The 22,954-nt window shown below is 42.5% G+C and overlaps 1 protein-coding gene across 1 annotated transcript in view; it reads right to left on the bottom strand.

The window, feature by feature from the left end:
- PLPPR1 (phospholipid phosphatase related 1) overlaps positions 1–22,543 on the bottom strand; it is a 259,026-nt gene extending 236,483 nt beyond the window's left edge. Inside the window, exon 1 of the mRNA XM_058523663.1 lies at positions 22,321–22,543. The gene's annotated coding sequence lies outside the window, so the exon portion shown is untranslated. The remainder of the gene's footprint in view (positions 1–22,320) is intronic.
- Positions 22,544–22,954: the final 411 nt, after the last annotated feature.

Below are 22,954 nucleotides of genomic sequence, written 5' to 3'. Positions count from 1 at the left end.
CAATCTTGTAAGATGGGTAGAGCATTATCATTTCTCCTAGAGCAAGCACGTGAATGCTCTGCTAAGGCATTTGAACTTAATTCCTAAAGGGCGTGGAGATTCCACAAAAGTACATGAAAATTCATGAGATTTTTGTCATGGAATTGACTTGGTCTGATTTTTACTTTGGAAAGATAACTCTGGAGGCAGTAGAGTAGGTGAGGCGTGGGGGGAGGGAACTGATGGTGGACACAGAGGGTACTGTAATGATCCAAGCAAGGAATAATAAGAGTACAAATTAGTCAGATGGTGATGGGAATGGGGAAACATGGAATCAATATAAGAGACATTCAGGAGGTAAAGAAATGGAGGGCTAAGTGACTGATTGAAAAAGGAAGTGAGGGAGAGGGAGGTGCCATGAGGAGACCCAGGTTTCTAGCTCAAGTGATTAGATAATGGTGGTGCCATTAACTGAAATGGAAAGTATGGGAAAAGAAGATTTGTGGGAGAAAATAAATCCTTTTATGTCTTCTAGTTTAGATACTGTGTGACACCCAAGTTAATATGCCATCAGGCTGCTGAACACGTGAATCTGGGCTCTTTTGAGTGGAAATATCAAAAATGAATTAATACAGTTTCTATTTTGTTCTGTTTCTATCCTGCCCTTTTACTTGCTGATCAAAAACTCTAAGTGCTAATATCTTTTTAACACCAACTTAGAAGTATTTGTGAGATAATGAAATACAGGCTACTGTTAGATGAGTAAATTGGTACAGTCTTCCTGGAGGGCAGTTTAGTGGAATGGATCTCAATTAAAAGTGTGTCCACCCTAAGTGGGAGATTGAAAAAAAAAGCCACAATCATTTGCAACTCCTCCTATCAAAAAGTAGAGCTTATTTCTCTACCCCTTGATCTGGGCTTGGCCATAGAACTTGCTTTGGCCAATGGGACATTAGAAAACGTGACACAAGCAGAGGTTTGAAAAGTATTTACACATTGGGGTTTGCCCAATCTTACTGCTGGGAAACTTTTCACCACCATGTGAACAAGCCCAGGCTGGCTTCCTACAGGAAGAAAGACACCGTAGAGAGAAGCCCCAGCTACCCAGGATCTCAGCCATCTCAGCTGTGCCAACTGAGGCCCAGGACACCCGACATCATGGTTTCTCAACCTTGCCACAACTGACATCTGGGGTCAGATAATCTTTTGTTATGGAGGGCTGTCCTGTGCATCACAAGATGTTTAGCCAAAGCTCTAGCCTTTACCCACCAAATGCCAGTGGAACCCCTCCCTCCCCCATTGTGTTCATTAAAAATGCCCTCCAGACATTGCCAAATGTCCCCTGGGTGGCAAAATCATCACCATTTGAGAACCACTGGTCTAGATCGTATTTATTGTCACATGGAGATATTCAAGATATAGATTTTATAATAACAGCAAGCAACAGTTATTATATGCTTATTATGTCACACACACTATGGTAAATATTTTACGTGGATTATGTCATTTAATCCCTACCACAAGCATAAGAAGTAGATATTATTAATATCTATATTTTACAGATTAGAGAATTGAAGTAAAAAAAGGTTAAATATTATGCTCAAGTTTACCCAGCTGGTAAGTAGTGAAGTAGAGATTTGAACTCAGATATTCTGTTCCTAGTACAACTCCTTAACTACCATTTGGAGCCAACTCACTCAATCCTGACTTCTCATTAGGTACTAAAACAGGTTATAAAAGAATATGCATACTGTGATATCGTTTTATTTTTTAAAATGAGGAGCACTGTATGCAGGCATAAAAAAAGCCTGCAAAGATACACATCAAAATGTTAACCATAGTTATCACCATATGGGCATTGGAATTACTTATACTCTTCCTGTATCTCTTAATTAAAAACTAAACATCTACCTATCTTCAAGGAGGTGTATAGTGAGTGGAGGGACTAACACATGTACAAAATAGTTAAGAACAGAAATGAAATGAGCATGAATAGAAGAACAGAATACAACATGAAAATAAAGTAGAGCGTGATTATTTCTGACTAGGAGCATCTGAGAAGGTGGGGGAAGATTTTAGTAGGTTCTGAAGGATAGTTAAAATTTTGAGAGGTGCACAAGTGCACATGGACAAGAACGTTTAAGACACGAGAGAAGGAATATGCAGGGCACACTTGTGGAAACACAAGAAGTCTTATGTAGCTTGAGCCAGTAGGAGATAAGATGGGGAAGATGGTTGGGGGCTTAATATTGCAGGATATTGAGTGCCAGAATGAAGAGCTTGGATTTCATGGTGAGTTACAGAAAATTGTTGAGGAATGGGGTGACATGATTAGAGATGTATTTTATAAAGAGAGAGAAAATAACAGTAGTTACAATGAATTGGAAGGAGTAGATGAGAGGGAAAATTAAGATATGAGCAAAAAAAATAGGCAAAAATGATGACTGCCTTAACTAGGACAGCATCAAAAACAGAAATAATACTAGGAGCATTGTGGAAAGCAGAGAATGGAGGCTCAGCAAGATCAGCATTGAAGGGCAGACAGAGTAAGAGAAGCTAATAAAGTAGACTGAAAACAAGAAGCCATAAAGGCAAAAGCAAAACTAGGAAAGGACTGTGTAAAGGAAGCCATGAGAGGAGAAAAAGTGAATCTAGAGTGACAGTAGAGTTTGAGTGAAACATTCTATCGACAAGAGAAGGCTAAGGAGTCCAGGTAAGAGGTGATGGATGGAAGGACAAGTGCAGAGACAGTGAGATGAACGGCTAAGAGGTTGTGGTCACACAACTGTTTCAGAATTTCAGGTTTTAGAAGTGGAATAGTTCTAGTTTGTCTAGGATCAATCAATATCACCATTAATAGGCATCAACTTGGACCAAGTTTAGCTCACAAATATTATGTTTTTATCTATTTCTCACCACCAATAGAGAGACAAGATCCATTGAGTACCCTCTCATCATCTTCTGGGATCCTCCCTCTTCTGGGATCCTTCTTCTATCCTACTCCACTGTACTTCAAAGTATTCTTACAATATCCCCCATCCCAGATGCTATCCCCTCATACTTGTTCTTCCAGGTACAACTAAAATAGCAGAAGACACAGAATCTACTCATTTGGGATATCTTCCTCCTATATATCAGGACATCAAAATTAGACCCAATGAGGCCCTACTTGGAGAGCTCAGATATATTTAGTTCTCACTCCTTTCTGTCTTCTACATTCATGGCTTCATGTTTCAAACACAACCTGCTCTGTGACTCCCCTCCACTCTCAGGTGGACAGTAAATGTTCTCAGTCATAAGTCTTTTGCCAAAAAAGACATTGAGGAGGATTCAAATCAATTTGGAGATCACAGAATCACAGATCTTGGAAGTTCCTGGAATCTTTAAGGAGGCTCTTGTTTCGGTTGTTTGGGTGTGATAAACTCAAAGGCAAACTGATTTCACTTCTATCTCGTTTTTAAAAATAATCAAGGTTCTTATTAGAAGCATCACTTTTTAACATATATATGTAAAGATATGTACATATACATATGGTTATTATTTTTTTTTTTTAATAAAAAATGGGATTTTACAATACCCATCCCTTGAGAAAAAGTATACCACGGTCATTAAGAATGCCAACTTGGGAGCCAACCTACAAGGGTTTAAATCCTAGTTCTACCACTAAGCATTGTGTGGCCTTGGTAGTCATTACCCTTTCTCTGCTTTATTTTCTCAAGTGTAAATTGATACTGTGATATTTGAATGAAGTAATATATGCAACTTAGAATAGTGCCTGGCACATGGTGAGCAATATATATACTTTAGCTACTATTCTTAATTTTATTTTTCCACTTGCCAAAGGATAACGGACATCCCTCCGGGTGAATAAACATAAAGCCACCTTTTTCAAAGTGGCATAATATTCCAATTTATTTAGTATTCCACAATTTATTCAATGCCCTATTGATAACTATTCAGAAATTTTTCCATATTTTAACTACTAAATTGCTATATTATTGGATATAAATTTCCTTAAAAACTCACGCCCTTATTTCCTTAGGATATCTTCCCCAAAGTCAGATTACTGAGTAAAAAGGTGTGTGCATTTTCAGTCTTGAAAATATTTGCCAATTAAGTTCTGAAACTGTTGTAATAATTCACACAACCACCAGCAGTGTGCAGTGTCTGTTTTCACACACACATTCATACACACACATACACACACACTTGCCACCACTGAATAAAAATATTTAAAAGATTTTTATCAATCTGCTGGCTGCAAAAAGGTCTCTTGAGCTTTTATTTGCTTTTCTCCATCTACTACTGAAACTGGACATCCCTTGATACAGTCATTGGCCATTTGCATTTTACCTTTTATGAGTTTCTTGTTTGTACCCTTTGCTCATTTTACTCGTCTATTTCTCATCATTCTGTAGTGTTTTTTGATAGCACGTACATTAACCCATTGGATGCCATATGTACTGTTAGCATTTTCCTATCTCTCAAGGCTTCATCATCCACGCACTAGTGAATGGCCACTCTTTAGACAATGGCTTTGAATCAAAATCTTTCCTGGCCTCTGAGGATTTGTGCTATTGAAGTATGAGCATTCAATGCAAATGCATTAGGAGATGTGCATGTTTCCTATTATAAAATCAATGCTTCTGAGAATTTCCTTGAAATGAGATAGCATCATATCAATCTTCACACTTTACCTTAAGAAAAATAAACATTTTTCTGACAAGGGATGTCTGCTTCATTCACTACCTCATTGTGAGCCCCATTTCTCCAGGACAGTCTTGCATCCCAAAGCATTGTGTTGTTCTCGAGTACATTATGGGAATACATGAGGCTCAATAAAAAGTTTACACCAAGATCTCTAGGATCCCTGTGGTTTTCAATTAGCTCAGGGCAGGCCTGGTGCATCTTACCTCAAACACTAACTAGATCAAAGATCATGCTGTCTTGCGTCTGTGTTTTTTGTCTTCCCAATGAAATGGTAAGCTCAGTCGTCATTTTTCACTTTGCTTTTCAGGAGTCCCGATGTTTTCCTGGACACAGAACAAGGTTATTTGGCAGTTTTCCCTGTGAGTAATGATCTATTTGTGGACCTGTTCCTCTGGCACATTTCTCCTGACATCGTTTTCAAGACACAGAGAAAGAAAGAATGAAGCTGAGCCAAATGGCTCCTCAGCATGGCAAATGAGATGAAGGAGAAGGTGATTCACTCAGTCAGTCAGTCAGTCAATCAACAACAAATATTAATTGAGTCTCTTCAATGGAATAGTCTGGGTGCATACCTACCAACATAATACAATTTAAGGAAAATCACAAGACTTACCTAAGCTAAAACATCTCCCTCAACAATAAAGATTCAATTCCTAAAGGTCTCAGTAACATCTTCGCAAAATCAGTAGCCTCAGAAAAAGAAACTCATGACAGTAATCCAGAGGGGCAAAAAGAAAAAGAAATGGAAGGGCTGCTCAAAGATAGGGCAGCATTCAAGACAAACCACAGTCACGGAAGTATTTGGAAATAGAATTAACCTGCAGCATGACCATTATAAACAGATATTTTTTAAACATATATACATTATAAACCTCATTGATACTGAGTATCAAATGGTGAGGAAATGACATGGTGAAGACCTGAGAGTGGATTCATGCTGGCTACAATCTCCAATGGGGATGAAAAACGAAAGGCGAGAGAAATGGAAGTGACACCATTGAAGGAGTATAATAGAGACTGCTTGGGCTGAGGAAGGAGAGGAATGGTGTGACCCTGATATGAACCACAGAATGGGCACCGTGGCTAGGCAGAGGCAGAGCAGGGGTGGAAGACAAATATCCACATGCTGGCTGGAAGACAACTTGATTGACCCAGTACTCAGGCACACACACAACATTCGTTTCAGGATTTCATTTCTCAAAGAGTAGATGAAGTCAGTAGGTGAACTACTACTCTGTAACTTATTCTGATCCTGGAGTGATGGAAATATCCTCAAAATAGGAACATGAGGCTTAATGATAGCCAAGGAAGAATATTTCAAGGACTCCAGAGAAGAAAGGGGAAAAATCCCTTAATCTAAAGCTTTGGAAATGGTTAAAAGGACGAAGTGTGTGTATATGGGAGTAGGAGAGTCTCAAGAGTAAAATCACAACTCAAAAACAATAAATGACTCTGCTGAAGAAGGAAAGGTGGATTATCTAGAGAGACCAGGGTGACTACACAAGGCTGGGTTTCAATAAGCTCCACTTTAGAGACCATATACTAAAAGGGATACATGAACAACACAAATATATTAAAATAAAATAATTACAAGGATTTGCAAGAACAGTAACAGCAAGAACAAACTACAGGAACTAAGGGTTGAGAAAAAATTAGGAGAGAAAAGGGGAGTTTCTTCGGTTTTGGTAAGAATAAGAGAGATGATGAATGGGGGCAAATAAAGGGGAAAAAAATAGAACTTGATAATTCTCCTGCTGCCCTGGGTGGGTGTATGGTCTGCAAAGTTGTCTGGGGGAGGGGTGGGAGTCATGTGTCAGGGATCAGCAGCAAGGGCTGTATAAAATGGACAAGAGAGTAGATAAAAAGAAATACAAGGGGAAGGTAGCTCAGAGAAAAGGGGCAGAAGACTAAGAAAATGTCAGAGGAGAAACTCTCTTGAATGAAGTCCATATGGAGCAAACGATAAGGTGAAGTTTGGGTTTAGCAGGCCCTCAGTGTAGTGCGCTCATAAACACAAACATGCTCAAGAACGTATATGTTGGACTTTGTAGGAGTAAACCGATGTTGGCTAGTGAACATGGATTTCTGAACATTGGAAGAAGCTATGATCGTTTGTTCACTTTTCATATGTCTGTATCTAAAGGGTGTTGCTGATATTTTGTCCAAAAGTAAAGGTAACTGACATTGAGAATGAACAACATGGCAGGAGGTTATATTATAGACAACTCAGATTCTCCTTACAATAATCATGAGGTAGGTGTTATTGGCCCGTTTTTGGATGAGGAAATTGAAGAACACGGAGGTTAAATATCTTGCCCATGTCAAAGCTCGTAAAGCAGACCTGAAAACCATTTGTTGGACTCCAGAGCCCACACTCGCCTCATTCTTCTATACTATGTCTCTGGGGCAGTACAAGGACACCATAGACTCTTTACATGTCACGTGGCATTTCACTTAACACCTACACAGCTTTGGGACAAGCCTCTTATCTGACCCTGTCTTCCTAAAATACGCTTCTTAAGAGCAATCATTTGGAATCTCTAACCCAGCACATTTTTGGCCCACCCTCTCCCTACCCATTGCCCAACTAAATTACTCCTTTAGACATCTAGCTTCCAATTTTCAGAAGCTCAGGGTAATCCCATTTATTCATGACTCTTTTGGTTCACTTACTCTTCCATTTATTCACCCATTCAACAAAGATTTACTGCATATTCAGATATGTCTAATAATCAAAGTAAAGGAACGTGTCCAGTCTGTACTGTTGCCTAACTGTCATTAAGACCTCAGTCAGCCTGTCCATGTCTTGCCTATTCATTCGGTTGAATTTTCCTGGTGATTTTCATCAAAACGGTTTTGGTTTCTCCAACTCTACAGAGGTAAAGGGCATGGGACCTTTACTTGGTTATTGAGTTTGATGCTTTCAAACCACTTGACGCTACCTGGCAAGGCTTCTGCTTCTCTTTTACATTCATGTGAAATAGCTAGTTCCTTCTGGATCAACTCAGACCCCTCCTCCCTTTGTCCTCTCGATTTTCCTCTTCTGCAAGCAGCCCCCCATCTCCATCCACCTACAGTTTTAAAATCAAGATTGAGAACCTTCTCAACACCTCTTGGTAATCTCAGACACACTTAATATTAAAACGGGACCTCAGTAAGCATAAAACTTAATAGCTTTAGGTAAGTGATTTGGGGCAACCTAGGAAAGTGCTTCCTTGTATGAATGCCAGACATGTACTCTGTTTACCATAGAACACCTCCAAGTCATATAAAAGAGAAACACATCAGGTCCTAGGGTGATTCATATCCTCAGCCAGCACATACATTTCCATCTGATTCACGCTACATGCTTTGGTTTTCAATTGCCAAATGAACAGTAAAAGTTTGAACCTCGCATTCCTGGAAGAGTTACTCCATCTCACTTCATTTTCTGTAAAATGATGGCGCTGAATTAGTAATAATGTATTAATAAATGAGCATTTTTGCAGAATTTTAGAGTTTACCCTCTCATACATTATCTCAAAACAACTCTTTGTGAGTTACCCTTGCCCTCATTTTACAAATGAAGTAACTAAATCTGGAGAGGTTAAGAAAACTCTCAGGTCACACAGTGAGTCCTCAAACTCAGATCTTTGAATTGAAATCTCACACTTTCCATTACATTCCACCATTTCCAAAGGATCTTTATGTTCTCTTTCAGGGGGTGGGGGTGGGTATGGACTGCAAAGTTGTCTGGAGGAGCGGTGGGAGTCATGCATTAAGGATCAGCGGCAAGGGCTGTCTAAAATGGGCAGGAGTGTAGACAAAGACAGATGAAAGGGGAAGGCAGCCCTGGAGAAAACGGGCAGAAGATGGGAGAATGTCAGAGGAGAAACTCTCCTGGGTGAAGTCCACATGGAACAATTGTGAAGGTGAAGTTTGGGTTTCGTCTCCTATAGTAATGGAACAATTATTCTGTTTAATTCACATTTTAACAATATTTAAATCACCTTCATTTATAAAATATTACCCAGGGAGTTATAATTCAATAAAACTTCCTTTTGGCCAAAAGTATACCAATTCCTAAACTCAAATCAAGAAATAATTCAGAATTACTTTCGAAGAAAAAGAAAAGTTCTTAAGTTTCTTCCTGTGGTTCTGGATGTTCACAAGCCGGTTTTCTTGACAGCTGAATCTACCTTAAAGGCAACTTACCATTATTTTTAGGATGGGGGTGCGGATCTAGCACCTGGGAGAGAAAAATGAGGAAAACTCTTGGTGGATAGATATTTCTCTTTGCTACTAAAGGATGTGGTAGGCCAGAAAAATTCCTTGACAGAAAGTATCCTTGGGGTGGTCCCTCCATGCTTTCTGGACGAACAAAAGGAAAAAGAAGCCCTGTCTCATGAACTGTCCCTTGGGTCCACTAACAACACAGAACCTTGAACTGGAGGAAGAGGTAGAGGAACAAAGATTTACAGCAAGAGTGACGTCTGGGAGGAGGACAGGGGGAAGAGCCCCTCTTGGATGAAGATTCTCCCTTTGGTGAAAGACTATGGGGAATTCTCTCTGCCAGATGCCCTATTAGAAAAGGTACTAGTGATCTGATAAATTCTGATTTACTCTCTAGTGTCTTTAACCTTCTTGTAATACCAGGCAATCAATTCACCCAGTTCTGAATGTTTAGATTTCTCTTCCTTCAGTTCTTTTCCTATAAATTCTATTTTCTCCATGTATAAAGGTATAGAGTTTTTGTTTTTTTCATTACTTGCCTCCAGACTGGCTTTTCCTGATGACTCTTATAAAGGCTGACATCTTTTTTTTTTTTTTTAAGAGGAACACTGGCCCTGTGCTAACATCTGTTGCCAGTCCTCCTCTTTTTGCTGAGGAAGATTGGCCCTGCGCTAACATCCATGCCTATCTTCCTCTATTTTGTATATGGGAGGCCGCCACAGCGTAGCTTGATGAGCAGTGTGTAGGTCCACACCTGGGATCTGAACCTGTGAACCCCGGGCCACCAAAGTGGAGCACACAAACTTAACCACTACACCAACAGGCCAGCCCCAAGGCTGACATCTTTTAAGAGTAACTGTAGCATATTCTCTTAATATAGTTAAATTTTCCAACAATTTTACATTTCCCTTTAACTTACCAATTAGTTTTGGTAAGTTTCTTCTATGTAGTTGGTATTTAAGTGAGTAAAAACTTCTGCTCAAAGCAAAAGAACCATAAAAAATCCAACAACTGTTCTCCATGGAAATCCACAGAGATAAGACCTGGGCTCCTGTTCAGGCAATACTGCCACACCTTATATAGCTTCTCCAGGAGAAACTCTGGGACAACTTCAGGGCATTCAGTCCTCCACAAAGCTGCCTCTGGCTGCTGTACCCAGATCATACAAATGCAACAAACCACACAGAACACCTGTCAGCATTTCACCCAGAACCAAACCTAGTAACCAGGGGTAACCTACGATTTAAAGATGCCAAAGAAGCTACATTTTCTATACAAATATACATTTTTCCAATAGTGGGTCACATATAGAGGTAAAAAGGTACACATGCTAAAAGCTTTTAGTTTTCCAAAGGTATTTTCCTTGTGAGTACTTAGTCTGTGTCCAATTTGCCCATTTCGTTGGAATACTATACAAATGAGTCTTTACATAAAATGAAGTTTGATTTCTTTGGGCATCATTTAATGTCATCTTTTTCCATATAAGTTGCACCCCTTAACCTGGCCATCTGGCCTTATGTAGCTAGCAGGAGGCCGAATTTGGCTCAATCTGGAAGAACATTTTAATATTTCAAGTTGTCCACAGTGAAATGGACTCTTTTATGCAGAAGTAAGCTCGCTGGCATGTGCCCCACCCACCAGAGCCCCACGTGTCTGAGAGCCAGTGGTTGCAAGTTAGACACTTCTGCCTCATTCAGGGCATCCTCTGTGACCACCTCCCTACCATGGGCCTCAGTCCCCACCATGCGTTCCCAGATCTGCCCAGCTCTGGATCTCTGGAGCTATCTCACAGTTTCAGACATTTTCTTGCTCTTTTGCCTTTTGGACTGAGGGATTTCTACTGGTTTCCCAGATCCACTCTCAAGACACTAATTATTTTTCACATTTTAATTCATTTATTCAATAAATTTCAATTAAATTTATAGAGTGTGACAGGCACTCTTCTAGGTCTTGAGGATGTAAAAATGAACAAAACATATCGAGTTTCTCATCTTGCGATGCTTACATTCTAGTAGGAGGAGACAGACCACAAATAGATAAACAAATAAACATACATATGAAAAGTAGGGTGGTGATCAATACTAATGAAGAAATGTAAAGCAGAGTAAAGAGTTAAAGATGAATGGCTGGGTATTTTAGACAGAGTGACCAGGGAAGGCCTATCTGATCACACTTGAGCAAATGTATAAAGTGGTGAGAAAGGGAGATACGCAGATTTTTGCAAAGCAGTCATTCCAGACTGAGCTAATAGCAATTGCAAAGGTCCTGAGGTGAAAGCATGTTTGATGCACATCAAAGTTACCTTCTCTGCCCCAGTTCTCAGGATCCTGGCCAACCACAGCTCAGATCCAATTGGCTTCTATCTTGGGTATATCCACTATGGTCACCAACAAAGGGAAAGAACGGAGCCCTGGTGCTGAAAAGGAAAGGCTGGACAGCTTCTTGTTATGTGGTGTGAAAGGCGAGACCCCAGCTCTGAGTGGGTGACTGGGATTCTTGCCATCTGCACCTCAGGTTCTATGATTCTATGCAAGCATATAGATATGTCTACATCTAGGTAACCTACCAGTACAACTAAGGAAAATGAGACTTAAAGCATATCTTTAACCAATAGTGATTAACAATGTTGTCTTCGTGTTTGAGAAAGGCATACATTTTCATCAATTCCCAAGTATTTCCGTGAAATCAGAATAATGCAGAGAAAGAGGCCTGAGACTTATTTTCTAAAGCAGAGCTTCCATGTATTGATCAAATCCCTCTATTCCCCCACCTCTTGCTATGCTTCTGAATTCCGTGGTTCATGGGTCAGCCGTGACTGAAGGTGACATTCTGACAAAGTTTTGAGGTTACCAGCATAATGAGTCATATTTTCGGCTTCTTGGTTTAAGTATTAATTTCTAAAAATGGGAGGCTAAAGTGAAGAGAAGAAAACGTGACAATTTAGTATTTTAAAGGTTGACATCTAAGTGGTTCTGAGGGCCGTATCAGCTGTACATCATGTGTATGTCATAATAATGAATAATAGTAGCTACAATTTCCTTAGTCCTTATTATGTTCTAAACTCCATGTTAAGGCAAGTTATTTATTCCTTACAAAGTCTCTACTGGGGGAAGTGGTACTTTTATCATCTCCATCTCACATATGAGAGAATTGAGACTTAGAAAGACTACAACATTGGCCTGACATCACAATGCCAGTGAACGGCAGAGCTGGGACTAGAACCCAGCTCCATCTGCCTCCACAGTCCAAGCTGTTAACCCACCACGCGATCCTGGCTCCTTGGCAGTGAAGGATAACCAGACTATTTAAGAATCAGAGTTTTACTTATGCTCCCACCATGGAGAAAAATCATCAGTTAATATAAGGAAGAGTTCATGCCTTGATTCAAGTTGGCAGGTAAAATGTTATTTATTTTGGAACTCATTCCTTAAGGTTCAAGATGGCAAGAAGCGAAACCGAAAAATAAATCTGTGCTAATATGTTTAGAGAAAAACACCCTCCCTAGGTAACGTGGGCACCATCTCATCTCAGCGTGATGGTCAGATTGTTGCCTAACTTCAAAGTGTTACTAAAATGGGAGAATATCAGGTCACGGAGGAGGAGAAGACGGAGCCTGAGCAGAGGGTGGACAGGCGGGGAGGGGTGTGAGGATGGCGAGGCAGTTTCTGCAGCAGCTTGTGGGTGACAATATTTACATAAAGCATGAGCTTCAATTTGCTAGGGATTCATTGCTCAAGCTAGTGATTGTGAAGTGAGTTCCCTTGTTCCCTCTTCCAGATGTGAGGGTTGTTTTGCAGTCAGATACAATGGAATCAGCACTGGCTTATTAGGCTGGAAACCAGCCTGTCATCTCAGCCTCTCCAATCACCAGCTGTGGGACCCTGGACAAGTCACTTAACCTCGATGGACCTCAATTTTCTCTTCTAGAAAAATAAGACAATTGGAATAGACTATCCCTTCCAGCAATTCTGTGAATCAAGGAGAATTTACAGATGTTCCATTCATTAAGTTCAAATTAAGTCTCTTCATTATCTCTTGCTAGATAGAATGTGAGCTCCTGAAAAACACACAGTATAGTAGGTGGCTCCTAGAAGGAGCTCAGAAAGCACCTGCTCATTGACTGCATCTACAAAATACAGGTGAGGACAGATGGCCAAAGGGCCCTAGGAGATGTCAGCTTAGCTCTATTTTAGGATGGAAAGCAGCATTCATCCTACTCATGCAACAGTAATATTTGCCAAATGCTTACTAATCTCAAGAAATTGCTTTCCTTTGAAATTGTTACTAAAAGTAAATGGCAAAATAATATGTAAAGTATAACCCCACCTTTAAAGAAAAAAGAAAAAATAATAACAGTAGTAAATGTTAATGGACCAAAAATGCTGGAAGAACACACACTATACACAGTTGACAGTAGTTTTCTGGGAAAGAAGTTGGGGCAGAAATATGACGAATTTTTACTTTCTACACCATACACTTCATTACATCTGCATTTTGAATAACACTGTAGTACACATATAATTGGTTTAGTTTTTTTGTTTTTTTTTTTTGTGAGAAAGACCAGCCCTGAGCTAACATCTGATGCCAATCCTCCTCTTTTTTTTTTGCTGAGGAAGACTTACCCTGGGCTAACATCCATGCCCATCTTCCTCCACTTTATATGGGACGCCGCCACAGCATGGCTTAACAAGCGGTGCGGCTGTGCGTGCCTGGGATCCCAACCGGCGAACCCCGGGCCGCCAAAGCGGAGCGCGCGCACTTAACCGCTTGCGCCACCGGGCAGGCCCCGCTGGTTTAGTTTTTTGATTGCTAAAATACTCTAATTGTTCCAAATTAGCCTGGCCAGGAACTGTTTGTCACATGTTACATGTCAGCCCATGTAAAAAACTAAAGCCAAAAGATTTTCTCAAACCTAGAGATATTGCCTTGTTTTTAAACTGTGAAAAAAATACAGAGAGATAATGTTCTTTCCAGTTAACACAAGTGTGAATGAAAAGGTGTTACTTGTTTTTTTTTTTTTTTTTCAGTTCCTGTGACCCCCAGGAGAGAAGGCTGTGGGACTGATTATCAGCACATTTGTGTATGTGGGTTTGCCTGGAAGCGACAGCCAGCAAAGGTTGAAGATGGGAATAATGATAAAGCACACTCAGCTTGTAGAGGTCTGAGCGGAACAGCATTACTCTCAACCAGATTTTATTTCTTGTTAATTTTATCTGATTCCACTTGATTACGGATTTCATTGACTTTAAAATGTTGGGGATGGGGGTCACTGCTCCATGCTACTCTTCAGAAACGTCAACAGAAAGAGCACCCCAGAAACCCTTGACCACCACCCGTGCAAATACATCACCCCTCATCATGACGGATTTGCTCCAGTAATTATAATCACCTTTTCTTCAGGCTGCGTCTCGGAGCATTTCTAGAACACTTGATGCCATACTACCCAAAGAAAAAGCCCTTTCTAACGTAAGGGAAGCAATATAAAATATGTGCTTTCGTGTCATATAAAAATTTATGACATTCACACAAAGAGAGGTATTTCTTTCCTGTGTGTATGCATCTCTGCTTTCTGTTGTTATTGATGAATGGGAAAAGATAAATGTACCACAGAAGGAGGAAATAACAGCAGGGAGGGGAGCTGACTGCTGACTTCCCATCCAGTGAACTCAGACGAGCTGCTGAAGCCCTGCACCTGAGACTTTGATGATGGCGGGAGGTGATGGGGTGATCTATCACCCCAAGCCTTTAAGAATCAGGAGGATGAGGCAGGATGAGCACAGGCTTTGAACTCAGACCTGGCTTTAAATCCAGCTCTAGCTTTGAGAGCCTGGGTGAGCTAACTCACCTTTCTCACTCTTGGTTTGCTCAGCTGTCAAATGGAGATATTAATACCTATTCCAGCATACTGTAGAAATTAATGAAATAATATATGTAAAGCCCCTTCTATACTCGACAGCAGTGCCTTGGATGGTACTTAGTAGATACTCCCTCAAAATTTCCTCTCTTTATTTCTTTTTCTCCTTTCCACTAATGCTTCTTTTCCTTCCTTTCCTATTTTTTTGGCAGAAATGGCCAAGTTTTGGGGTATTTTTACCTTCTGATCTCAAATTTTCAAAACAGACCAGCAGTGCCATAAGCCAAGACCAGCCACATTGATGGGTAGAATAATTTTCTCCTTTTTCCATCTCAGGCCTTCAAAAACTCAAAAATATAGACATATGTGAACAACCACATACATAAACATAAATGAAGATGACCTCTACATTGTCCTTTAGTTCTGAAATAAACAAACAGATAGATAGATGGTAGGTAGTAGAGCTTTTATTCAACTTCTATTTTTTCCTTTTAGCCTTGCTTTTATACTGCGAATATAATGCTTACTAACTAGCAGATTAGCCAGGTCATGAAATGTTTATTAACAGCTGATACCACTATGTCCAATGGTGTTTCCTTTGATATTTTGCTTTAGGACCCATGCCATACACAGTGTAACTGCATTCTCACCCCGGTGTTGGAAGGCTAGGAAGTATGCCCCCCACTACTCTGGAAAGAGCAGAGCTGGGACTAGGGTATGGCAAGTGAGGCATTTGCATCCAGCACAAAATTTAAAGGGGTGCCAAAAAACTCAGTTATCAAGATAAGTGACATTTTAATGCAATATTTAAAAAAATCAAAACTAATGCAAAAAATCCGTGATGAACAAAACATCAAAATTGTAAATAAAGACAGGAACCAACCCTGCACTTGCAAGCCCCCTGCCTCCCTCAGCTCATCCTGGTCCAGGCCCTGGGTAGACCCTGCATCTGCAATCAGGAACTGGGACTTTGGTCCCAGTTCTCACACTACTTAGCTACACAGCCTCAGGTGAGTCACTGAACCTCTCTGATTCTCAGTCTCCTCATCTGGTTTCACTTGGAAGTCTGAGCTAGAAAACTTCCAGTGAAGCTTTGAACTTGAAAAGTCTATGATTTTCTATCACATGAAGCTGCATAATTGGGGCATCACCAATGACTCAAAAGGATAAGATTCATTCACTCAGTCATTCAATCCAAAACGTTTACTGAGCAATTACTATGTGACAAGCACTATGTTAGGTGCTGAAAATACAAAGTTGAGGACTACAGAAACAGATAGAAAGAGAAGCCAACCCCAGTGCTAATAGGGCAGGACAACCTTCTCTAGGAAGTGACTTGGACCTAAAGGACTAAAGGCATTAGGCAGAGGAAGGCAAGGATGGAATTCCAGACAGAGAAGAGCATGGCCAAAGACCTGAAGGTAAAAAAGGAAAATCTCAGTTGGGGAACTGTAATAAGTTTCCCATGGCTAAAATATAAATAGGATGGATGAAACAAAAAATATCTTTCTTTGATTATAGAGCAATAATAAAAGTAGTTGGCAGAGTACAACACAAAGAGCACTAGATTATGGTCAGACCTGGGTTCTAGCCACTGCCCTGTTGCCAGCTAGCTAGATAATGGGGCTTCCATGTCCACTGGAATTCTATTTGAGAACACACTACAAACTTTTCTACAAAGAAGGGAGGCTTTTAATTCCCAAAGAATGTTGCAAACCTCACATCAGAGATATTTACAGTTTACATCCTGAGTACCAAAGAGGAGCTTTAATTACTACCTGTAGTCACTTCCCAGAAAACAATTTGCTAAACAGCTAAGTAGTGTTGTATGGTGCCCATGAGCCTGCAGAACGTGAGGGCCAGTCTAAAGGCAGGCAAACCATCTTCCCCAGGCAGGGTGACGAGCCAACTAGGCAAATGCTATGGGCAGACACACCCAGCACATGTCCGCTCCACCTAGGCTTGTGACAGTGGAGCTGGTCAGCTCCTGCCATATTTGTGTCTGCTGATTTAATTCCTGCACTTCAGAAGATAGGATTAGAGCCAGCTATTTATAAGCAGTCAAAATAAAAATTTTTAAATGAACACCAAAGCACACAATCTCTAGAGTCCTGAGCATAAAGTCAAAGCTTTATGTTTTAACCTCACTGCTGTCACACATAATATCAACCATTTATTGAGCACTGACTCTGTGCCAAACTTTGCAAATATTAACCCATCTAATCCTCACAGTTCTATGCAATGGGTTAAGATGGTTTTCTCCATCTTAAGGGCAGGGGTAATGTGAAGTGCAGCAAAGTAAACTGCGTGTCCAAAGTCGCACATTTGATAAGTGGCAGAGCCAAAATTCAAATATGCCCTGTCTAACCCCAGAGTCTGTGCTTTCAGCCACTGCGCTACATAAACAAGGGTCATCACCCTGCAGGCCCAAGTGACACGCTTAGAGCATGGCACTCACAGGCTCCTTAAGTTTCCAGGACACTCAGGATCTGAATTCTCTGGGCTTTAGGAAGCGCCTCAGTCATTTAGTCATGGGGGAGAAGAGCACGCCCCATATCTGTCCTCGAATCCATCTTTCCACACTCTTGGAAACAGGCATCCTCCATCATCTCTCTCCTCTCCTCCCACTTCCCACACCTTTTGGTCTCCTTAGACACCAGCTCTCCCCGTCTGCTTTCCCTTGATACACATTGTGTTTGAGGCTCACTGCACCGTCTCCCAATGGCCCCATAACTCTTTCCCCTACCAGACTTCATCAATGACCGATAGGTATGCCTGGCCTGGATTTTCTTTCCTCCCATTCTCCACTGAACTCCCTGAAATATGGCTTCTGAGCACACTGCTGTACTAAAATTGCTTTCTCACCAGTCACCAAGGAACTCCTTTTCACTGTCTCTTTTCAGTTCCCTATTTTCAATTTTGTCAACCTCTCTGCACCTTTGATGAGGGGAGATAGTTAGTAGGAATTATTAAAATGGGCTTTGAGACCTAGTTCTGCCACTTACTGGCTTGGTAACTTTAGACAAACTATTGGAATCTCTGTCTGAGCCACCTCAGCTGTCAAACGGAGAAGGGAATCGTGGGTGGTGTGGGGATTCAAAGAGATTCCACCTGTAGGTGCTCACACAGGTGGGATTGCTTCTGTGGAGTCGCATCACCCCTTCTCATGACTCTCTTAGGCTTTTGCTTTCATGCCAGTTCTCGCCTATTTTAAGTATCCTGTACTACTTGTTTCTCATTAATCCCTAAATTTTGGTAAATATTGAGACTTAGTCTTTGGCTCTATGGTCTCCTGCTTTCTCCATCCTCTCCCTGAATAAAAACTATAGTTGGCATTTACTGTGAAATCACTGCACGCTGGGATCTGCACTATGTGCTTTCCAGGATGTTCTAGTGTCATCTCAAAATCAATTGCCACAAAAGAGCATTGAGCTTTTCACTTTTCTGAGCTAACCTTCCTCCCCATTCCTCTGACACCATTCATCCAGCTACCAAAGGTCAACCCCAAAGTGCTATCTTTGATAAATCTATCAAATCTATCTTTGACAAATTCTCATGTTTTTATCCATTCTGACATCTCTTATTGGGATTTTAAGATTGGAACCCAATATACTTGGGTTTGGTTCAGTAAGGGACCCAGTTCCTAGGGCTGCATGGTTGATTACTGCAACATAGGTGGTCTGGCCCTCATCCCAGGATGCCAACGTGCTTTGAGCTCTTTAAATGAGACCCTGTGGCTTACAAATTCCCTGCTCCCAGATTATATTAAAAGTTTGAGCAAAGTATATGAAATCAGAAAATTCTTAAGGAGGAAGGACAAGGGCATTCACATTTACTGCCAGCCTACTATGAAACAGGAACTATGTTAAGTGCTGTTGTTTCCAAGATAGGCGGATGATACAATTTTTTAAATATAAAAAATGTGATATCACAATGCTGCTTTATCACTGGCACTTCATAGGACCGTTCTTCATAGAGGTAGTCTCCCTGGATCATTCTGTCACTGATCTGCCAAAGGTTGATCACCTTGGAGAAACAGAAGTTATGATTTAGCGTCTACTATTCTAGGGCAGGAATCGTCACTTCATCATTGGATTTCTCATTCATTGATTTAATCATTCATTCAACAAATATTTATTGAGTCTCTCCTCTGTACCAAGCCTGTGATGAAGGCCGGAGATCCCTCAAAACATAGGAAAGAGAGTGAATGTTGGGGAGGTAGAAGGTAGTATGGGAGCACACAGAAGAAGTCCCTCTTTAGATTAGCAGGGTTTACTTTTCTCACTTGTCTCCCAGATATATCTCCTCTCCACCCCCACTGCCACGATCCACATCATTTCACACTATACTTCCATAACAAGCTCCCTGCCTCCGGTCTCACCACCTCCAGTCCATCCTCCGCACTGTGGCCACAGCCATTTTTCTCCAGTACAAATCTGATCATGCCTCAAACTTTCCCAACCTTCAACTCTTTCTTAGCCTTTCGGATAAAACTGAAGCTCTTTTGCTTGGGATATTTCCATTCACACTGATCTCTGCTTATCACTCTGGCCTGATGGTTTGAGACTCCACGGAGCTGAGAACCCACATCTCTCGCTGCAGCCACACAGAATTACTTCCAGTTCTCATATATGTTTTTTCTGCCTGGAAAGCTCTTCTATTCTCCTTGTCCTTCAAGACTCAGCTCACGTCAATCCCTAAGAAATCTTGATCTTACCTTCCTTTAGTTAGATGTCTTCCTTTTGTGCTTCCATAGCATCCTGGGGATATCTCTAACCAAACACTTGTTATACAGCATTAGATGTTAATTAGTGTCGCCCAGTTGCCACGCATCCCTGTATCCACACTCCAGCATCCTGTGCTCCAGCCACATGGGATGGCTTACAGTTACCCTAACTCATCGGGCACTCTCACACATTTCCTCTGCCGGGAATGTCCTTTCTATCCTTCCCTATCTTGTAAAGGACTATTCATGTTTCAAAAACATCTTCAAATCCCCCAAAGGGAGAAAAAATCACTTACATGTCTATACTACTGGCACTTGATTTAACTCACAATTATAATAGTTAATCAGATTGCATCATAGTTAGTTAAATACCTGTTTCTCCCTCCTTGAAGGCTGAGACTACTTTTTTACTTCCTTGTGTTTTTTTCCTCCAGCCTCTGGCACATAATAAATGCTGATGTGTGTTTTCCAAATGTTGAGAAAATTCAGAAGGGAAGATGGAGTGTATAGCACACATGTTAAGAGCTCACAGGACAGTACAGACCCATCCTACTCTCTTATGATTTCATGTGTGTCAATCTTGTATTTACAACTAGATCATAAACACTTTGAGAGCCAAAACTAGGTTATATATTTTTTATGATCTCTAATGCTAAATATGGGATAAACACTTGTAAATAGAATCTGAATATAATCAAAACAAATTGAACTTGCAGATGTAGGAAGAGGAAATGTAGAGAAAATAGAGCTCTAGTAAAAAGTAAAAAATAATCAATCTTTTCTTGCCAAGCTTTGCAAAGAAAAGGATAAGAATGTTCACCATGAAATAAAAAGGACATATGCTGACAATTATATTTAAACCCCTCTATGCCAATTTCCACTTGAAAATATTTCTGGAAAGGTCTTTACTTCACTAGTAGTTTGAGAAAAGAAAAAAAAAACTTCCAGATTTCTATCTTACCAAATGCTTTTTAAAAAACATAAAAGCGAAGCTGTTTTAATAATACTATGCATCTCTTTCCCAATTCTCTTCTTTTTTTTTATTTCTTTCTCAGAAACTTCTTCACCTTTGGCTATGTTGACTTATGAGTCAAGGTCTTTTTCATATGTGAACTTTCTCAATTAACTTCCTGTATATCATGCTTTCTCCTGCTTCAAAGAAGTTACAAAATCTTAAAAATTAAAATTAAAAAAGGTCCCCAGAGCAGCAGAGAGATGGCCTCCGCCTGTCCTCTTAAGGTGAAGAGAATACCCTCTGGATAACCCATAGTCACAAGTACTAGACCTGAACTTCTAGTGATTTCTTCTGTCAGCATCAGCTTGGCTTCCAGGTTCCCCCACACACTTCTCTTACAAATCCAAGGCTCCTGAGGCATAGAAGAGTCAAAAACACACCTGTCTGCCCAACCCCCCTTCCAGGTATAAACAAAACATCAAGATGGAGAAACATTCACATATGGCACTTTCTAGACCTAAAGAACTAATTTTGACTGTGCTACAGGTTAGCCCAGGAATAATCAAGTCTTTTATATTCCAGATGTGACATTCCAGAAATCTCCAAATTAGAGTCCCACCCTACGAATAAAAGCCACCAACCACAGGAGAAGTAGGAGAAGGGGTATATGAAATCAGCGAAGGCTGCAGGGTACCTTGCTTCACACTCAACCTCTTCCTGCCTTATTTGGCCCCTAGTCACTCTCCTAAATGGCCATCATCTATCCCTCTTCCAGCCCCCTTTGTCCCAGTCCTGGACTCCTCACACGCTGACCCGGGCTCTGCCGTTTCAAAGGGCCATTAGATGTGAGGCTATTCCCAGGTGTCCGCAGGCGCTCTGCACTCTGAGACCCCGACGGGGCTGGCATTCGAGGGAATCCCTTTCCCGGGACCTCTTCCCTGGGACCGAAGAGATATTCAGAACGATGCCTGCCCACTAGCTAGATATCAGGCTGCAGAGAATCTCTCTCACGAAAGAGGTTAAAAGGGAAAACGATATCCCCACAAAGAAAAATAACCCAGAATCCTCCACATACTCCACATGTGTGTGTGTCATAAAACCCCAGGGCAAAAATAAAGCCCCAGCTTCCCGCAGCTGCAGCCGCAGCCACAGCAACCCCAGCCCAGCTCCCAGCGCTGCCGCCTTGAAGTGCGTGAAGACAGCACCTTCCTGGGGGAGGAGAGATCCTGGCGCCCGGCGTTCACCAGGAGTGATTATGGCAAGCCTTTCAGTAACTCATCATTCATCCCCGCACTGACCCGAGCCTCACCCCGGCGCCTCTGGCACTGGCGCTGAATGAGAAAGCCAAAAGGCTGCCCCTCCAATTCTCCAGGTGACACCCCCATACACACACTATGATGCGCCTAGGGTGCGGGGAGGAAAGGACGACAGGTGCCCACGCCTGAGGGAAAAATCAAAGGCAACGCTTCCAGCGAGAGGTGAGAAATCCCAACCCCCTCCCGGGCGGTAGGACTTGGCACCAGCTACCTGCAGGGCGCCCCCGCCCGCACGCCGGCTCCCGTCGCAGCCCGGAATGCAGCCAGGAGGGTGGAACCGGACTGAGGGAGCCTCCACGCCCCCTTTGTCTCCACGTTTCCCAAATGACAGGGGAGGAAAGTTTACGAGCAGGGAGGGTGTAGCTTTCTGCTGGGTCAATCAGACACCTCGCACGAGGCGACCCTCCCTGAGATCGCCCTCTCCCCCTGCACAGCCCCGGCGCCGCCTTCATCCACACCTTGAAGCCCGCAAGCCGGTTTGGGCCACCTGCACCGCGTCCGGCCGAGGACCTGCCCGCTGTCGCCCTGGCGTCCCCGAGCAGCCCGCGGCTGCCGGCGCCCCACTCACCTCTCGAGGCGGAGCGTCCTCCCGTGCGCCCTACTGGGCCAACCGGCTCCCGGGAGCGAGGTGCATTCAGGCAGCGGCCGGAGACGCGCTCCCCGGGCTCTGCTGCATTCTGCCTGCGTGGGAGAGCGAGCCGGCGAGCGCGCGGCGCGGGCGTGGACGAGAGTGTGCTTGTGCGAGTGTGTATGTGTGTGTGCGCGCGAGTGCGTGTGTGCCAGCGTGTGTGTGTGTGTGTGTGCGCGCGCGCGCGCGTGGGGAGGGGGTGCGGGGATCACAGAGCCCCCTCGGCGCCCATCCCGCGCTCTGCCTCCGCCTCCGCCTGCTGGTCGCGCCGCCGCTTGCACAGGGTCCAGGTTTCGGGCTCTCGTGTTTGGTTAATGAAAGGAAGGAGCAAAAGGCTGGCGGGAGGGGGCGGAGGGGCGCCGGAGAGGCGGGGAGGGCGCCCGGCCGCGCATGCTCAGAGAAGGATACCGAGCGTTCTCTCCGGAGCCAGGCAGAGAGAGGAGAGCGAGCCGGGGGTTGAGGCGAGCGAGACTGCGCCCACCCGAGCAGCGGGGGGCTCGGCGGGGTTCCCGGAAGGCAGCTGGGAAACCCAACAGCAAAGGTGCGCCCTCCGCGGGGACTCCCTGGCGCCCGC

The sequence above is a fragment of the Diceros bicornis genome, chromosome 28 (assembly GCF_020826845.1).
Source record: "Diceros bicornis minor isolate mBicDic1 chromosome 28, mDicBic1.mat.cur, whole genome shotgun sequence".
NCBI classification, from domain to species: domain Eukaryota; kingdom Metazoa; phylum Chordata; class Mammalia; order Perissodactyla; family Rhinocerotidae; genus Diceros; species Diceros bicornis.
The sequence above is the reverse complement of the archived record's forward strand: the minus strand, read 5'-3'. Positions and strand labels throughout refer to the sequence as shown.